Source organism: Lemur catta, chromosome 12 (genome assembly GCF_020740605.2).
Source record: "Lemur catta isolate mLemCat1 chromosome 12, mLemCat1.pri, whole genome shotgun sequence".
In the NCBI taxonomy this organism is placed as follows: Eukaryota; Metazoa; Chordata; class Mammalia; order Primates; family Lemuridae; genus Lemur; species Lemur catta.
The window spans coordinates 97955539-97977598 of record NC_059139.1 but is presented as its reverse complement, the minus strand read 5'-3'; positions in this window follow the sequence as shown (position 1 = coordinate 97977598).

Here is a 22060-nt window from a genome sequence, read left to right as displayed (position 1 = left end):
GCTAACCCTAACCCTAACACTATCCTAGGGCTGATGCTAACCCTATCCCTAACCCTAACACTTTCCTAGGGCTGATGCTAACCCTAACCCTAGCACTATCCTAGGGCTGAGGCTAACCCTAACCCTAACCCTAACACTATCCTAGGTCTGATGCTAACCCTAACGCTAACACTATCCTAGGGCTGAAGCTAACCCTAACCCTAACCTTAACACTATCCTAGGGCTGATGCTAACCCTAACCCTAACACTATCCTAGGGCTGATGCTAACCCTAACCCTAACCCAAACACTATCCTAGGGTTGATGCTAACCCTAACCCTGACACTATCCTAGGGCTGATGCTAACCCTAACCCTAACTCTAACACTATCCTAGGGCTGAGGCTAACCGTATCCCTAACACTATCCTACGGCTGATGCTAACCCTAACACTATCCCTAACACTATCCTAAGGCTGATGCTAACCCTAACACTAACACTATCCTAGGCCTGGTGCTAACCCTAACCCTAACCCTAACACTATCCTAGGGCTGATGCTAACCCTAACCCTAATAATATCCTACCGCTGATGCTAACCCTAACCCTAACCTTAACACAATCCTAGGGCTGATGCTAACCCTATCCATAACCCTAACACTATCCTTGGGCTGATGCTAACACTAACCCTAACTCTAACACTATCCTAGGGCTGATGCTAACCCTAACCCTAACAATATCCTAGGCCTGATGATATCCCTAACCCTAAACCTAACACGATCCTAGGCCTGATGCTAACCCTAACCCTAACCCTAACACTATCCTAGGCCTGATGCTAACCCTATCCCTAACCCTAACACTCTCCTAGGGCTCAGACTAACCCTAACCCTAACACTATCCTAGGGCTGATGCTAACCCTAACCATAACCCAAACACTATCCTAGGGTTGATGCTAACCCTAACCCTGACACTATCCTAGGGCTGATGCTAACCCTAACCCTAACCCTAACACTATCCTAGGGCTGATGCTAACACTAACCCTAACACTATCCTAGGCCTGATGCTAACCCTAACCCTAACCCTAACACTATCCTAGGGCTGATGCTAACCCTAACCCTAACCCTAACACTATCCTAGGGCTGATGCTAACCCTAACCCTAACCCTAACACTATCCTAGGGCTGATGCTAACCCTAACCCTAACAATATCCTAGGCCTGATGATATCCATAACCCTAAACCTAACACTATCCTAGGGCTGATGCTAACCCTAACCCTAACCCTAACACTATCCTAGGGCTGATTTTAACCGTAACCCTAATACTATCCTAGGCCTGATGCTAACCCTAACCCTTACCCTAACACTATCCTAGGGCGGATGCTAACCCTAACCCTAACCCTAACACTATCCTAGGGTTTATGTTAACCCTAACCCTAACACTATCCTAGGGCTGATGCTAATCCTAACCCTAACCCTAACACTATCCTAGGGCTGATGCTAACCCTAACGCTAAGCCTAACACTATTCTTGAACTTATGCTAACCCTAACCCTAACCCTAACACTATCCTAGGCCTGATGATAACCCTAACCCTAACCCTAACACTATCCTAGGTTTTATGTTAACCCTAACCCTAACACTATCCTAGGGCTGATGCTAATCCTAACCCTAACCCTAACACTATCCTAGGGCGGATGCTAACCCTAACCCTAACCCTAACACTATCCTAGGGCTGATGATAACCCTAACCCTAACCCTAACACTATCCTAGGGCTGATGCTAACCCTAACCGTAACGCTAACACTATCTTAGGGCTTAGGCTAACCCTAACCCAAACACTATCCTACGGCTGATGCTAACCCTAACCCAAACCCTAACACTATCCTGAGGCTGATGCCAACCCTAACACTAACACTATCCTGGGCCTGGTGCTAACCCTAACCCTAACCCTAACACTATCCTAGGGCTGATGCTAACCCTAACCCTAACACTATCCTAGGGTTGATGCGAACCCTAACCCTAACCCTAACACTATCCTAGGGCTGATGCTAACCCTAAGCCTAACCCTAACACTATCCTAGGGCTGATGCTAACCCTAACCCTAACACTATCCTAGGGCTGATGCTAACCCTAACCCTAACCCTAACACTATCCTAGGGCTGATGCGAACCCTAACCCTAACCCTAACACTATCCTAGAGCTGATGCTAACCCTAACCCTAACACTATCCTAGGCCTGATGATAACCCTAACCCTAACCCTAACACTATCCTAGGGCTGATGCTAACCCTAATCCTAACACTATCCTAGGGCTGATGCTAACCCTAACCCTAACCCTAACACTATCCTAGGGCTGATGCTAACCCTAACGCTAAGCATAACACTATCCTTGAACTGATGCTAACACTAACCCTAACCCTAACACTATCCTAGGCCTGATGATAACCCTAACCCTAACCCTAACACTATCCTAGGGTTTATGTTAACCCTAACCCTAACACTATCCTAGGGCTGATGCTAATCCTAACCCTAACCCTAACACTATCCTAGGGCCGATTCTAACCCTAACCCTAACTCTAACACTATCTTAGGGCTGAGGCTAACCCTAACCCAAACACTATCCTACGGCTGATGCTAACCCTAACCCTAACCCTAACACTATCCTAAGGCTGATGCTAACCCTAACACTAACACTATCCTGGGCCTGGTGCTAACCCTAACCCTAACCCTAACACTATCCTAGGGCTGATGCTAACCCTAACCCTAATACTATCCTAGGGCTGATTCGAACCCTAACCCTAACCCTAACACTATCCTAGGGCTGATGCTAACCCTAACCCTAACCCTAACACTATCCTAGGGCTGATGCTAACCCTAACCCTAACACTATCCTAGGCCTGATGCTAACCCTAACCCTAACACTTACACTATCCTAGGGCTGATGCTAACCCTAACCCTAACCCTAACACTATCCTAGGTCTGATGCTAACCCTAAACCTAACACTATCCTAGGGCTGATGCTAACCCTTACCCTAACCCTCACACTATCCTAGGGCTGATGTTAACCGTAAACCTAACACTATCCGAGGGCTGATGCTAACCCTAACCCTAACCCTAACACTCTCCAGGGCTGATGCTAACCCTAACCGTAACACTATCCTAGGCCTGATGCTAACCCTAACCCTAACACTATCCTAGGGCTGATGCTAACCCTAACCCTAACCCTAACACTATCCTAGGGTTGATGCTAACCCTAACCTTATCACTATCCTAGGGCTGATGCTAACCCTAACCCTTACCCTAACACTATCCTAGGGCTGATGCTAAACCTATCCATAATCCTAACACTATCCTAGGGCTGATGCTAACCCTATCCCTAACACTAACACTATCCTAGGGTTTATGTTAACCCTAACCCTAACACTATCCTAGGGCTGATGCTAATCCTAACCCTAACCCTAACACTATCCTAGGGCGGATGCTAACCCTAACCCTAACCCTAACACTATCCTAGGCCTGATGATAACCCTAACCCTAACCCTAACACTATCCTAGGGTTTATGTTAACCCTAAACCTAACACTATCCTAGGGCTGATGCTAATCCTAACCCTAAACCTAACACTATCCTAGGGCGGATGCTAACCCTAACCCTAACCCTAACACTATCCCAGGGCTGATGCTAACACTAACACTAACACTGTCCTAGGGCTGATGCTAACCCTAACCCTAACCCTAACACTATCCTAGGGCTGATGCTAACCCTAACCCTAATATTATCCTAGGGCTGATGCGAACCCTAACCCTAACCCTAACACTATCCTAGGGCTGATGCTAACCCTAACCCTAACCCTAACACTATTCTAGGGCTGATGCTAACCCTAACCCTAACACTAACACTATCCTAGGGCTGATGCTAACCCTAACCCTAACAATATCCTAGGCCTGATGATATCCATAACCCTAAACCTAACACTATCCTAGGGCTGATGCTAACCCTAACCCTAACCCTAACACTATCCTAGGGCTGATGCTAACCCTAACGCTAACACTATCCTAGGGCTGATGCTTACCCTATCCCTAACACTAACACTTTCCTAGGGCTGATGCTAACCCTAACCCTAGCACTATCCTAGGGCTGATGCTAACCCTAACCCTAACCCTAACACTATCCTAGGGCTGATGCTAACCCTAACACTAACACTATCCTAGGGCTGATGCTAACCCTAACCCTAACACTAACACTATCCTAGGGCTGATGCTAACCCTAACCCTAACTCTAACACTATCCTAGGGCTGAGGCTAACCCTATCCCTAACACTATCGTACGGCTGATGCTAACCCTAACCCTAACCCTAACACTATCCTAAGGCTGATGATAACCCTAACACTAACACTATCCTAGGGCTGATGCTAACCCTAACCCTAACCCTAACACTATCCTAGGGCTGATGCTAACCCTAACCCTAACAATATCCTAGGCCTGATGATATCCCTAACCCTAAACCTAACACTATCCTAGGGCTGATGCTAACCCTAACCCTAACCCTAACACTATCCTAGGGCTGATTCTAACCGTAACCCTAACACGATCCTAGGCCTGATGCTAACCCTAACCCTAACCCTAACACTATCCTAGGCCTGATGCTAACCCTATCCCTAACCCTAACACTCTCCTAGGGCTCAGACTAACCCTAACCCTAACACTATCCTAGGGCTGATGCTAACCCTAACCCTAACCCAAACACTATCCTAGGGTTGATGCTAACCGTAACCCTGACACTATCCTAGGGCTGATGCTAACCCTAACCCTAACCCTAACACTATCCTAGGGCTGATGCTAACCCTAACCCTAACACTATCCTAGGGCTGATGCTAACCCTAACCCTAACCCTAACACTATCCTAGGGCTGATGCTAACCCTAACCCTAACAATATCCTAGGCCTGATGATATCTATAACCCTAAACCTAACACTATCCTAGGGCTGATGCTAACCCTAACCCTAACCCTAACACTATCCTAGGGCTGATGCTAACCCTAAACCTAACACTATCCTAGGGCTGATGCTAACCCTATCCCTAACCCTAACACTTTCCTAGGGCTGATGCTAACCCTAACCCTAGCACTATCCTAGGGCTGAGGCTAACCCTAACCCTAACCCTAACACTATCCTAGGTCTGATGCTAACCCTAACGCTAACACTATCCTAGGGCTGATGCTAACCCTAACCCTAACCTTAACACTATCCTAGGGCTGATGCTAACCCTAACCCTAACACTATCCTAGGGCTGATGCTAACCCTAACCCTAACCCAAACACTATCCTAGGGTTGATGCTAACCCTAACCCTGACACTATCCTAGGGCTGATGCTAACCCTAACCCTAACTCTAACACTATCCTAGGGCTGAGGCTAACCGTATCCCTAACACTATCCTACGGCTGATGCTAACCCTAACCCTAACCCTAACACTATCCTAAGGCTGATGCTAACCCTAACACTAACACTATCCTAGGCCTGGTGTAACCCTAACCCTAACCCTAACACTATCCTAGGGCTGATGCTAACCCTAACCCTAATAATATCCTACCGCTGATGCTAACCCTAACCCTAACCTTAACACAATCCTAGGGCTGATGCTAACCCTAACCATAACCCTAACACTATCCTTGGGCTGATGCTAACACTAACCCTAACTCTAACACTATCCTAGGGCTGATGCTAACCCTAACCCTAACAATATCCTAGGCCTGATGATATCCCTAACCCTAAACCTAACACGATCCTAGGCCTGATGCTAACCCTAACCCTAACCCTAACACTATCCTAGGCCTGATGCTAACCCTATCCCTAACCCTAACACTCTCCTAGGGCTCAGACTAACCCTAACCCTAACACTATCCTAGGGCTGATGCTAACCCTAACCATAACCCAAACACTATCCTAGGGTTGATGCTAACCCTAACCCTGACACTATCCTAGGGCTGATGCTAACCCTAACCCTAACCCTAACACTATCCTAGGGCTGATGCTAACACTAACCCTAACACTATCCTAGGCCTGATGCTAACCCTAACCCTAACCCTAACACTATCCTAGGGCTGATGCTAACCCTAACCCTAACCCTAACACTATCCTAGGGCTGATGCTAACCCTAACCCTAACCCTAACACTATCCTAGGGCTGATGCTAACCCTAACCCTAACAATATCCTAGGCCTGATGATATCCATAACCCTAAACCTAACACTATCCTAGGGCTGATGCTAACCCTAACCCTAACCCTAACACTATCCTAGGGCTGATTTTAACCGTAACCCTAATACTATCCTAGGCCTGATGCTAACCCTAACCCTTACCCTAACACTATCCTAGGGCGGATGCTAACCCTAACCCTAACCCTAACACTATCCTAGGGTTTATGTTAACCCTAACCCTAACACTATCCTAGGGCTGATGCTAATCCTAACCCTAACCCTAACACTATCCTAGGGCTGATGCTAACCCTAACGCTAAGCCTAACACTATCCTTGAACTTATGCTAACCCTAACCCTAACCCTAACACTATCCTAGGCCTGATGATAACCCTAACCCTAACCCTAACACTATCCTAGGTTTTATGTTAACCCTAACCCTAACACTATCCTAGGGCTGATGCTAATCCTAACCCTAACCCTAACACTATCCTAGGGCGGATGCTAACCCTAACCCTAACCCTAACACTATCCTAGGGCTGATGATAACCCTAACCCTAACCCTAACACTATCCTAGGGCTGATGCTAACCCTAACCGTAACGCTAACACTATCTTAGGGCTTAGGCTAACCCTAACCCAAACACTATCCTACGGCTGATGCTAACCCTAACCCAAACCCTAACACTATCCTGAGGCTGATGCCAACCCTAACACTAACACTATCCTGGGCCTGGTGCTAACCCTAACCCTAACCCTAACACTATCCTAGGGCTGATGCTAACCCTAACCCTAACACTATCCTAGGGTTGATGCGAACCCTAACCCTAACCCTAACACTATCCTAGGGCTGATGCTAACCCTAAGCCTAACCCTAACACTATCCTAGGGCTGATGCTAACCCTAACCCTAACACTATCCTAGGGCTGATGCTAACCCTAACCCTAACCCTAACACTATCCTAGGGCTGATGCGAACCCTAACCCTAACCCTAACACTATCCTAGAGCTGATGCTAACCCTAACCCTAACACTATCCTAGGCCTGATGATAACCCTAACCCTAACCCTAACACTATCCTAGGGCTGATGCTAACCCTAATCCTAACACTATCCTAGGGCTGATGCTAACCCTAACCCTAACCCTAACACTATCCTAGGGCTGATGCTAACCCTAACGCTAAGCATAACACTATCCTTGAACTGATGCTAACCCTAACCCTAACCCTAACACTATCCTAGGCCTGATGATAACCCTAACCCTAACCCTAACACTATCCTAGGGTTTATGTTAACCCTAACCCTAACACTATCCTAGGGCTGATGCTAATCCTAACCCTAACCCTAACACTATCCTAGGGCCGATTCTAACCCTAACCCTAACTCTAACACTATCTTAGGGCTGAGGCTAACCCTAACCCAAACACTATCCTACGGCTGATGCTAACCCTAACCCTAACCCTAACACTATCCTAAGGCTGATGCTAACCCTAACACTAACACTATCCTGGGCCTGGTGCTAACCCTATCCCTAACCCTAACACTATCCTAGGGCTGATGCTAACCCTAACCCTAATACTATCCTAGGGCTGATTCGAACCCTAACCCTAACCCTAACACTATCCTAGGGCTGATGCTAACCCTAACCCTAACCCTAACACTATCCTAGGGCTGATGCTAACCCTAACCCTAACACTATCCTAGGCCTGATGCTAACCCTAACCCTAACACTTACACTATCCTAGGGCTGATGCTAACCCTAACCCTAACCCTAACACTATCCTAGGTCTGATGCTAACCCTAAACCTAACACTATCCTAGGGCTGATGCTAACCCTTACCCTAACCCTCACACTATCCTAGGGCTGATGTTAACCGTAAACCTAACACTATCCGAGGGCTGATGCTAACCCTAACCCTAACCCTAACACTCTCCAGGGCTGATGCTAACCCTAACCGTAACACTATCCTAGGCCTGATGCTAACCCTAACCCTAACACTATCCTAGGGCTGATGCTAACCCTAACCCTAACCCTAACACTATCCTAGGGTTGATGCTAACCCTAACCTTATCACTATCCTAGGGCTGATGCTAACCCTAACCCTTACCCTAACACTATCCTAGGGCTGATGCTAAACCTATCCATAATCCTAACACTATCCTAGGGCTGATGCTAACCCTATCCCTAACACTAACACTATCCTAGGGTTTATGTTAACCCTAACCCTAACACTATCCTAGGGCTGATGCTAATCCTAACCCTAACCCTAACACTATCCTAGGGCGGATGCTAACCCTAACCCTAACCCTAACACTATCCTAGGCCTGATGATAACCCTAACCCTAACCCTAACACTATCCTAGGGTTTATGTTAACCCTAACCCTAACACTATCCTAGGGCTGATGCTAATCCTAACCCTAAACCTAACACTATCCTAGGGCGGATGCTAACCCTAACCCTAACCCTAACACTATCCCAGGGCTGATGCTAACACTAACACTAACACTGTCCTAGGGCTGATGCTAACCCTAACCCTAACCCTAACACTATCCTAGGGCTGATGCTAACCCTAACCCTAATATTATCCTAGGGCTGATGCGAACCCTAACCCTAACCCTAACACTATCCTAGGGCTGATGCTAACCCTAACCCTAACCCTAACACTATTCTAGGGCTGATGCTAACCCTAACCCTAACACTAACACTATCCTAGGGCTGATGCTAACCCTAACCCTAACAATATCCTAGGCCTGATGATATCCATAACCCTAAACCTAACACTATCCTAGGGCTGATGCTAACCCTAACCCTAACCCTAACACTATCCTAGGGCTGATGCTAACCCTAACGCTAACACTATCCTAGGGCTGATGCTTACCCTATCCCTAACACTAACACTTTCCTAGGGCTGATGCTAACCCTAACCCTAGCACTATCCTAGGGCTGATGCTAACCCTAACCCTAACCCTAACACTATCCTAGGGCTGATGCTAACCCTAACACTAACACTATCCTAGGGCTGATGCTAACCCTAACCCTAACTCTAACACTATCCTAGGGCTGAGGCTAACCCTATCCCTAACACTATCGTACGGCTGATGCTAACCCTAACCCTAACCCTAACACTATCCTAAGGCTGATGATAACCCTAACACTAACACTATCCTAGGGCTGATGCTAACCCTAACCCTAACCCTAACACTATCCTAGGGCTGATGCTAACCCTAACCCTAACAATACCCTAGGCCTGATGATATCCCTAACCCTAAACCTAACACTATCCTAGGGCTGATGCTAACCCTAACCCTAACCCTAACACTATCCTAGGGCTGATTCTAACCGTAACCCTAACACGATCCTAGGCCTGATGCTAACCCTAACCCTAACCCTAACACTATCCTAGGCCTGATGCTAACCCTATCCCTAACCCTAACACTCTCCTAGGGCTCAGACTAACCCTAACCCTAACACTATCCTAGGGCTGATGCTAACCCTAACCCTAACCCAAACACTATCCTAGGGTTGATGCTAACCGTAACCCTGACACTATCCTAGGGCTGATGCTAACCCTAACCCTAACCCTCACACTATCCTAGGGCTGATGCTAACCCTAACCCTAACACTATCCTAGGGCTGATGCTAACCCTAACCCTAACCCTAACACTATCCTAGGGCTGATGCTAACCCTAACCCTAACAATATCCTAGGCCTGATGATATCTATAACCCTAAACCTAACACTATGCTAGGGCTGATGCTAACCCTAACCCTAACCCTAACACTATCCTAGGGCTGATGCTAACCCTAACCCTAACACTATCCTAGGGCTGATGCTAACCCTAACCCTAGCACTATCCTAGGGCTGATGCTAACCGTAACCCTAACCCTAACACTATCCTAGGTCTGATGCTAACCCTAAAACTAACACTATCCTGGGGCTGATGCTAACCTTAACCCTAACACTAACACTATCCTAGGGCTGATGCTAACCCTAACCCTAACTCTAACACTATCCTAGGGCTGAGGCTAACCGTATCCCTAACACTATCCTACGGCTGATGCTAACCCTAACCCTAACCCTAACACTATCCTAAGGCTGATGTTAACCCTAACACTAACACTATCCTAGGCCTGGTGCTAACCCTAACCCTAACCCTAACACTATCCTAGGGCTGATGCTAACCCTAACCCTAATAATATCCTAGGGCTGATGCTAACCCTAACCCTAACCCTAACACAATCCTAGGGCTGATGCTAACCCTAACCATAACCCTAACACTACCCTTGGGCTGATGCTGACACTAAACCTAACTCTAACACTATCCTAGGGCTGATGCTAACCCTAACCCTAACAATATCCTAGGCCTGATGATATCCCTAACCCTAAACCTAACACGATCCTAGGCCTGATGTTAACCCTAACCCTAACCCTAACACTATCCTAGGCCTGATGCTAACCCTATCCCTAACCCTAACACTATCCTAGGGCCCAGACTAACCCTAATCCTAACACTATCCTAGGGCTGATGCTAACCCTAACCCTAACCCAAACACTATCCTAGGGTTGATGCTAACCCTAACCCTGACACTATCCTAGGGCTGATGCTAACCCTAACCCTAACCCTAACACTATCCTAGGGCTGATGCTAACCCTAACCCTAACACTATCGTAGGCCTGATGCTAACCCTAACCCTAACCCTAACACTATCCTAGGGCTGATGCTAACCCTAACCCTAACCCTAACACTATCCTAGGGCTGATGCTAACCCTAACCCTAACCCTAACACTATCCTAGGGCTGATGCTAACCCTAACCCTAACAATATCCTAGGCCTGATGATATCCATAACCCTAAACCTAACACTATCCTAGGGCTGATGCTAACCCTAACCCTAACCCTAACACTATCCTAGGGCTGATTTTAACCGTAACCCTAACACTATCCTAGGCCTGATGCTAACCCTAACCCTTACCCTAACACTATCCTAGGGCGGATGCTAACCCTAACCCTAACCCTAACACTATCCTAGGGTTTATGTTAACCCTAACCCTAACACTATCCTAGGGCTGATGCTAATCCTAACCCTAACCCTAACACTATCCTAGGGCGGATGCTAACCCTATCCCTAACCCTAACACTATCCTAGGGCTGATGCTAACCCTAACGCTAAGCTTAACACTATCCTTGAACTTATGCTAACCCTAACCCTAACCCTAACACTATCCTAGGCCTGATGATAACCCTAACCCTAACCCTAACACTATCCTAGGGTTTATGTTAACCCTAACCCTAACACTATCCTAGGGCTGATGCTAATCCTAACCCTAACCCTAACACTATCCTAGGGCGGATGCTAACCCTAACCCTAACCCTAACACTATCCTAGGGCTGATGCTAACCCTAACCCTAACCCTAACACTATCCTAGGGCTGATGCTAACCCTAACCATAACGCTAACACTATCTTAGGGCTGAGGCTAACCCTAACCCAAACACTATCCTACGGCTGATGCTAACCCTAACCCTAACCCTAACACTATCCTGAGGCTGATGCCAACCCTAACACTAGCACTATCCTGGGCCTGGTGCTAACCCTAACCCTAACCCTAACACTATCCTAGGGCTGATGCTAACCCTAACCCTAACACTATCCTAGGGTTGATGCGAACCCTAACCCTAACCCTAACACTATCCTAGGGCTGATGCTAACCCTAACCCTAACACTATCCTAGGTCTGATGCTAACCCTAACCCTAACACTTACACTATCCTAGGGCTGATGCTAACCCTATCCCTAACCCTAACACTATCCTAGGCCTGATGCTAACCCTATCCCTAACCCTAACACTCTCCTAGGGCTGAGGCTAACCCCAAACCTAACACTATCCTAGGGCTGATGCTAACCCTAACCCTAACCCTAACACTATCCTAGGGCTGATGCGAACCCTAACCCTAACCCTAACACTATCCTAGAGCTGATGCTAACCCTAACCCTAACACTATCCTAGGCCTGATGATAACCCTAATCCTAACCCTAACACTATCCTAGGGCTGATGCTAACCCTAATCCTAACACTATCCTAGGGCTGATGCTAACCCTAACCCTAACCCTAACACTATCCTAGGGCTGATGCTAACCCTAACGCTAAGCATAACACTATTTTTGAACTGATGCTAACCCTAACCCTAACCCTAACACTATCCTAGGCCTGATGATAACCCTAACCCTAACCCTAACACTATCCTAGGGTTTATGTTAACCCTAACCCTAACACTATCCTAGGGCTGATGCTAATCCTAACCCTAACCCTAACACTATCCTAGGGCCGATTCTAACCCTAACCCTAACTCTAACACTATCTTAGGGCTGAGGCTAACCCTAACCCAAACACTATCCTACGGCTGATGCTAACCCTAACCCTAACCCTAACACTATCCTAAAGCTGATGCTAACCCTAACACTAACACTATCCTGGGCCTGGTGCTAACCCTAACCCTAACCCTAACACTATCCTAGGGCTGATGCGAACCCTAACCCTAACCCTAACACTATCCTAGGGCTGATGCTAACCCTAACGCTAACCCTAACACTATCCTAGGGCTGATGCTAACCCTAACCCTAACACTATCCTAGGCCTGATGCTAACCCTAACCCTAAAACTTACACTATCCTAGGGCTGATGCTAACCCTAACCCTAACCCTAACACTATCCTAGGTCTGATGCTAACCCTAAACCTAACACTATCCTAGGGCTGATGCTAACCCTAACCCTAACCCTAACACTATCCTAGGGCTGATGTTAACCCTAACCCTAACACTATCCGAGGGCTGATGCTAACCCTAACCCTAACCCTAACACTCTCCAGGGCTGATGCTAACCCTAACCGTAACACTATCCTAGGCCTGATGCTAACCCTAACCCTAAAACTATCCTAGGGCTGATGCTAACCCTAACCCTAACCCTAACACTATCCTAGGGTTGATGCTAACCCTAACCTTAACACTATCCTAGGGCTGATGCTAACCCTAACCCTTACCCTAACACTATCCTAGGGCTGATGCTAAACCTAACCATAATCCTAAAACTATCCTAGGGCTGATGCTAACCCTATCCCTAACACTAACAGTATCCTAGGGTGTATGTTAACCCTAACCCTAACACTATCCTAGGGCTGATGCTAATCCTAACCCTAACCCTAACACTATCCTAGGGCTGATGCTAACCCTAACCCTAACCCTAACACTATCCTAGGGCTGATGCTAACCCTAACACTAACACTATCCTAGGGCTGATGCTAACCCTAACCCTAACCCTAACACTATCCTAGGCCTGATGATAACCCTAACCCTAACACTAACACTATCCTAGGGTTTATGTTAACCCTAACCCTAACACTATCCTAGGGCTGATGCTAATCCTAACCCTAACCCTAACACTATCCTAGGGCGGATGCTAACCCTAACCCTAACCCTAACACTATCCTAGGGCTGATGCTAACCCTAACACTAACACTGTCCTAGGGCTGATGCTAACCCTAACCCTAACCCTAACACTATCCTAGGGCTGATGCTAACCCTAACCCTAATATTATCCTAGGGATGATGCGAACCCTAACCCTAACCCTAACACTATCCTAGGGCTGATGCTAACCCTAACCCTAACACTATCCTAGGCCTGATGCTAACCCTAACCCTAACACTTACACTATCCTAGGGCTGATGCTAACCCTATCCCTAACCCTAACACTATCCTAGGTCTGATGCTAACCCTAACCCTAACACTATCCTAGGGCTGATGCTAACCCTAACCCTAACCGTAACACTATCCTAGGCCTGATGCTAACCCTAACCCTAACACTATCCTAGGGCTGATGCTAACCCTATCCCTAACCCTAACACTTTCCTAGGGCTGATGCTAACCCTAACCCTAGCACTATCCTAGGGCTGATGCTAACCCTAACCCTAACCCTAACCCTATCCTAGGGCTGATGCTAACCCTAACACTAACACTATCCTACGGCTGCGCTAACCCTAACCCTAACCCTAACACTATCCTATGGCTGATGCTAACCCTAACCCTAACACTATCCTAGGGCTGATGCTAACCCTAACCCTAACCCTAACACTATCCTAGGGCTGATGCTAACCCTAACCCTCACCATAACACTATCCTAGAGCTGATGCTAACGCTAACCCTAACCCCAACCCTAAACTTAATACTATCCTAGGGCTGATGCTAACCCTAACCCTAACCCTAACACTATCCTAGGGCTGATGCTAACCCTAACACTAACACTATCCTAGGGCTGATGCTAACCTTAACCCTAACCCTAACACTATCCTAGGGCTGATGCTAACCCTAACCCTAACTCTAACACTATCCTAGGGCTGAGGCTAACCCTATCCCTAACACTATCCTACGGCTGATGCTAACCTTAACCCTAACCCTAACACTATCCTAAGGCTGATGCTAACCCTAACACTAACACTATCCTAGGCCTGGTGCTAACCCTAACCCTAACCCTAACACTATCCTAGGGCCGATGCTAACCCTAACCCTAATAATATCCTAGGGCTGATGCTAACCCTAACCCTAACCCTAACACTATCCTAGGGCTGATGCTAACCCTAACCATAACCCTAACACTATCCTAGGGCTGATGCTAACCCTAACCCTAACAATATCCTAGGCCTGATGATATCCCGAACCCTAAACCTAACACTATCCTAGGGCTGATGCTAACCCTAACCCTAACCCTAACACTATCCTAGGGCTGATTCTAACCGTAACCCTAACACTATCCTAGGCCTGATGCTAACCCTATCCCTAACCCTAACACTCTCCTAGGGCTCAGACTAACCCTAACCCTAACACTATCCTAGGGCTGATGCTAACCCTAACCCTAACCCAAACACTATCCTAGGGTTGATGCTAACCCTAACCCTGACACTATCCTAGGGCTGATGCTAACCCTAACCCTAACCCTAACACTATCCTAGGGCTGATGCTAACCCTAACCCTAACACTATCCTAGGCCTGATGCTAACCATAACCCTAACCCTAACACTATCCTAGGGCTGATGCTAACCCTAACCCTAACCCTAACACTATCCTAGGGCTGATGCTAACCGTAACCCTAACCCTAACACTATCCTAGGGCTGATGCTAACCCTAACCCTAACAATATCCTAGGCCTGATGATATCCATAACCCTAAACCTAACACTATCCTAGGGCTGATGCTAACCCTAACCCTAACACTAACACTATCCTAGGGCTGATTCTAACCGTTACCCTAACACTATCCTAGGGCTGATGCTAACCCTAACCCTAACACTAACAGTATCCTAGGGCTGATTCTAACCATAACCCTAACACTATCCTAGGGCTGATGCTAACCCTATCCCTAACCCTAACACTATCCTAGGGTTTATGTTAACCCTAACATTACACTACCCTAAGGCTGATGCTAATCCTAACCCTAACCCTAACACTATCCTAGGGCGGATGCTAACCCTAACCCTAACCCTAACACTATCCTAGGGCTGATGCTAACCCTAACACTAACACTATCCTAGGGCTGATGCTAACACTAACCCTAACCCTAACACTATCCTAGGCCCGATGATAACCCTAACCCTAACCTTAACACTATCCTAGGGTTTATGTTAACCCTAACCCTAACACTATCCTAGGGCTGATGCTAACCCTAACCCTAATACTATCCTAGGGCTGATGCGAACCCTAACCCTAACCCTAACACTATCCTAGGGCTTATGCTAACCCTAACCCTAACCCTAACACTATCCTAGGGCTGATGCTAACCCTAACCCTAACACTATCCTAGGCCTGATGCTAACCCTAACCCTAACACTTACACTATCCTAGGGCTGATGCTAACCCTATCCCTAACCCTAACACTATCCTAGGTCTGATGCTAACCCTAAACCTAACACTATCCTAGGGCTGATGCTAACCCTAACCCTAACCCTAACACTATCCTAGGGCTGATGTTAACCCTAACCCTAACACTATCCGAGGGCTGATGCTAACCCTAACCCTAACCCTAACACTCTCCCAAGGCTGATGCTAACCCTAACCGTAACACTCTCCTAGGCCTGATGCTAACCCTAACCCTAACACTATTCTAGGGCTGATGCTAACCCTAACCCTAACCCTAACACTATCCTAGGGCTGATAATAACCCTAACCCTAACACTATCCTAGGGCTGATGCTAACCCTATCCCTAACCCTAACACTTTCCTAGGGCTGATGCTAATCCTAACCCTAGCACTATCCTAGGGCTTATGCTAACCCTAACCCTAACCCTAACACAATCCTAGGGCTGATGCTAACCCTAACCCTAACACTATCCTATGGCTGATGCTAACCCTAACCCTAACCCTAACACTATTCTAGGGCTGATGCTAACCCTAACCCTAACACTATCCTAGGGCTGATGCTAACCCTAACCCTAACCCTAACACTATCCTAGGGCTGATGTTAACCCTAACCCTAACCCTAACACTATCCTAGAGCTGATGCTAACGCTAACCCTAACCCTAACCCTAACCCTAATACTATCCTAGGGCTGATGCTAACCCTAACCCTAACACTATCCTAGGGCTGATGCTAACCCTAACACTAACACTATCCTAGGGCTGATGCTAACCCTAACCCTAACCCTAACACTATCCTAGGGCTGATGCTAACCCTAACCCAAACTCTAACACTATCCTAGGGCTGAGGCTAACCCTATCCCTATCACTATCCTACGGCTGATGCTAACCCTAACCCTAACCCTAACACTATCCTAAGGCTGATGCTAACCCTAACACTAACACTATCCTAGGCCTGGTGCTAACCCTAACCCTAACCCTAACACTATCCTAGGGCTGATGCTAACCCTAACCCTAACAATATCCTAGGCCTGATGATATCCATAACCCTAAACCTAACACTATCCTAGGGCTGATGCTAACCCTAACCCTAACCCTAACACTATCCTAGGGCTGATTCTAACTGTTACCCTAACACTATCCTAGGCCTGATGCTAACCCTAACCCTTACCCTAACACTATCCTAGGGCTGATGCTAAACCTAACCATAACCCTAACACTATCCTAGGGCTGATGCTAACCCTATCCCTAACCCTAACACTATCCTAGGATTTATGTTAACCCTAACCCTAACACTATCCTAAGGCTGATGCTAATCCTAACCCTAACCCTAACACTATCCTAGGGCGGATGCTAACCCTAACCCTAACCCTAACACTATCCTAGGGCTGATGCTAACCCTAACACTAACACTATCCTAGGGCTGATGCTAACCCTAACCCTAACCCTAACACTATCCTAGGCCTGATGATAACCCTAACCCTAACCCTAACACTATCCTAGGGTTTATGTTAACCCTAACCCTAACACTATCCTAGGGCTGATGCTAACCCTAACCCTAATACTATCCTAGGGCTGATGCGAACCCTAACCCTAAACCTAACACTATCCTAGGGCTTATGCTAACCCTAACCCTAACCCTAACACTATCCTAGGGCTGATGCTAACCTTAACCCTAACACTATCCTAGGCCTGATGCTAACCCTAACCCTAAAACTTACACTATCCTAGGGCTGATGCTAACCCTATCCCTAACCCTAACACTATCCTAGGTCTGATGCTAACCCTAAACCTAACACTATCCTAGGGCTGATGCTAACCCTAACCCTAACCCTAACACTATCCTAGGGCTGATGTTAACCCTAACCCTAACACTATCCGAGGGCTGATGCTAACCCTAACCCTAACCCTAACACTCTCCCAAGGCTGATGCTAACCCTAACCGTAACACTATCCTAGGCCTGATGCTAACCCTAACCCTAACACTATCCTAGGGCTGATGCTAACCCTAACCCTAACCCTAACACTATCCTAGGGCTGATAATAACCCTAACCCTAACACTATCCTAGGGCTGATGCTAACCCTATCCCTAACCCTAACACTTTCCTAGGGCTGATGCTAATCCTAACCCTACCACTATCCTTGGGCTTATGCTAACCCTAACCCTAACCCTAACACTATCCTAGGGCTGATGCTAACCCTAACCCTAACACTATCCTATGGCTGATGCTAACCCTAACCCTAACCCTAACACTATCCTAGGGCTGATGCTAACCCTAACCCTAACACTATCCTAGGGCTGATGCTAACCCTAACCCTAACCCTAACACTATCCTAGGGCTGATGCTAACCCTAACCCTAACCCTAACACTATCCTAGAGCTGATGCTAACGCTAACCCTAACCCTAACCCTAACCCTAATACTATCCTAGGGCTGATGCTAACCCTAACCCTAACCCTAACACTATCCTAGGGCTGATGCTAACCCTAACACTAACACTATCCTAGGGCTGATGCTAACCCTAACCCTAACCCTAACACTATCCTAGGGCTGATGCTAACCCTAACCCTAACTCTAACACTATCCTAGGGCTGAGGCTAACCCTATCCCTAACACTATCCTACGGCTGATGCTAACCCTAACTCCAACAATATCCTAGGCCTGATGATATCCCTAACCCTAAACCAACACTATCCTAGGGCTGATGCTAACCCTAACCCTAACCCTAACACTATCCTAGGGCTGATTCTAACTGTAACCCTAACACGATCCTAGGCCTGATGCTAACCCTAACCCTAACCCTAACACTATCCTAGGCATGATGCTAACCCTATCCCTAACCCTAACACTATCCTAGGGCTCAGACTAACCCTAACCCTAACACTATCCTAGGGCTGATGCTAACCCTAACCCTAACCCAACACTATCCTAGGGTTGATGCTAACCCTAACCCTGACACTATCCTAGGGCTGATGCTAACCCTAACCCTAACCTTAACACAATCCTAGGGCTGATGCTAACCCTAACCCTAACACTATCCTAGGCCTGATGCTAACCCTAACCCTAACCCTAACACTATCCTAGGGCTGATGCTAACCCTAACCCTAACCCTAACACTATCCTAGGGCTGATGCTAACCCTAACCCTAACCCTAACACTATCCTAGGGCTGATGCTAACCCTAACCCTAACAATATCCTAGGCCTGATGATATCCATAACCCTAAACCTAACACTATCCTAGGGCTGATGCTAACCCTACCCCTAACCCTAACACTATCCTAGGGCTGATTCTAACCGTAACCCTAACACTATCCTAGGCCTGATGCTAACCCTAACCCTTACCCTAACACTATCCTAGGGCTGATGCTAAACCTAACCATAAGCCTAACACTATCCTAGGGCTGATGCTAACCCTATCCCTAACCCTAACACTATCCTAGGGCGGATGCTAACCCTAACCCTAACCCTAACACTATCCTAGGGCTGATGCTAACCCTAACACTAACACTATCCTAGGGCTGATGCTAACCCTAACCCTAACCCTAACACTATCCTAGGGCTGATGCTAACCCTAACCCTAACTCTAACACTATCTTAGGGCTGAGGCTAACCCTAACCCTAACACTATCCTACGGCTGATGCTAACCCTAACCCTAACCCAAACACTATCCTAGGGCTGATGCTAACCCTAACCCTAACAATATCCTAGGCCTGATGCTAACCCTAACCATAACCCTAACACTATCCTAGGGCTGATGCTAACCCTAACCCTAACACTATCCCAGGGCTGATGCTAACCCTAACCCTAACCCTAACACTATCCTAGGGCTGATGCTAACCCTAACCCTAACACTATCCTAGGCCTGATGATAACCCTAACACAAAGCCTAACACTATCCTAGGGCTGATGCTAACCCTAAACCTAACACCATCCCAGGGCTGATTCTAACCCTAACCCTAACCCTAACACTATCCTAGGGCTGATGCTAACCCTAACGCTAACCCTAACACTATCCTTGAACTGATGCTAACCCTAACCCTAACCCTAACACTATCCTAGGCCTGATGATAACCCTAACCCTAACCCTAACACTATCCTAGGGTTTATGTTAACCCTAACCCTAACACTATCCTAGGGCTGATGCTAATCCTAACCCTAACACTATCCTAGGGCTGATGCTAACCCTAACACTAACCCTAACACTATCCTAAGTCTGATGCTAACCCTAGCCCTCACACTATCCTAGGCCTGATGATAACAATAACCCTAACCTTAACACTATCCTAGGGCTGATGCTAACCCTAACCCTATCCCTAACACTATCCTAGAGGTGATGCTAACCCTAACCCTAACACTATCCTAGGCCTGATGATAACCCTAACCCTAACCCTAACACTATCCTAGGGCTGATGGTAACCCTAACCCTAACACTATCCTAGGGCTGATGCTAACCCTAACCCTAACCCTAACACTATCCTAGGGTTTATGTTAACCCTAACCCTAACACTATCCTAGGGCTGATGCTAATCCCAACCCTAACCCTAACACTATCCTAGGGCGGATGCTAACCCTAACCCTAACCCTAACACTATCCTAGGGCTGATGCTAACCCTAACACTAACACTATCCTAGGGCTGATGCTAAACCTAACCCTAACCCTAACACTATCCTAGGCCTGATTATAACCCTAACCCTAACCCTAACACTATCCTAGGGTTTATGTTAACCCTAACCCTAACACTATCCTAGGGCTGATGCTAATCCTAACCCTAACCCTAACACTATCCTAGGGCGGATGCTAACCCTAACCCTAACCCTAACACTATCCTAGGGCTGATGCTAACCCTAACTCTAACACTGTCCTAGGGCTGATGCTAACCCTAACCCTAACGCTAACACTATCCTAGGGCTGATGCTAACCCTAACCCTAACTCTAACACTATCTTAGGGCTGAGGCTAACCCTAACCCAAACACTATCCTACGGCTGATGCTAACCCTAACCCTAACCCTAACACTATCCTAAGGCTGATTCTAACCATAACACTAACGCTATCCTGGGCCTGGTGCTAACCCTAACCCTAACCCTAACACTATCCTAGGGCTGATGCTAACCCTAACCCTAATACTATCCTAGGGCTGATGCTAACCCTAACCCTAACCCTAACACTATCCTAGGGCTGATGCTAACCCTAACCCTAACCCTAACACTATCCTAGGGCTGATGCTAACCCTAACCCTAACACTATCCTAAGGCTGATGCTAACCCTAACCCTAACCCTAACACTATCCTAGGGCTGATACTAACCCTAACCCTAACACTATCATAGGGCTGATGCTAACCCTATCCCTAACCCTAACACTTTCCTAGGGCTGATGCTAATCCTAACCCTAGCACTATCCTAGGGCTTATGCTAACCCTAACCCTAACCCTAACACTATCCTAGGGCTGATGCTAACCCTAACCCTAACACTATCCTATGGCTGATGCTAACCCTAACCGTAACCCTAACACTATCCTAGGGCTGATGCTAACCCTAACCCTAACACTATCCTAGGGCTGATGCTAAACCTAACCCTAACCCTAACACTATCCTAGGGCTGATGCTAACCCTAACCCTAACCCTAACACTATCCTAGAGCTGATGCTAACGCTAACCCTAACAATAACCCTAACCCTAATACTATCCTAAGGCTGATGCTAACCCTAACCCTAACCCTAACAGTATCCTAGGGCTGATGCTAACCCTAACACTAACACTATCCTAGGCCTGGTGCTAACCCTAACCCTAACACTATCCTAGGGCTGATGCTAACCCTAACCCTAATAATATCCTAGGGCTGATGCTAACCCTAACCCTAACCCTAACACTATCCTAGGGCTGATGCTAACCCTAACCATAACTCTAACACTATCCTAGGGCTGATGCTAACACTAACCCTAACTCTAACACTATCCTAGGGCTGATGCTAACCCTAACTCTAACGATATCCTAG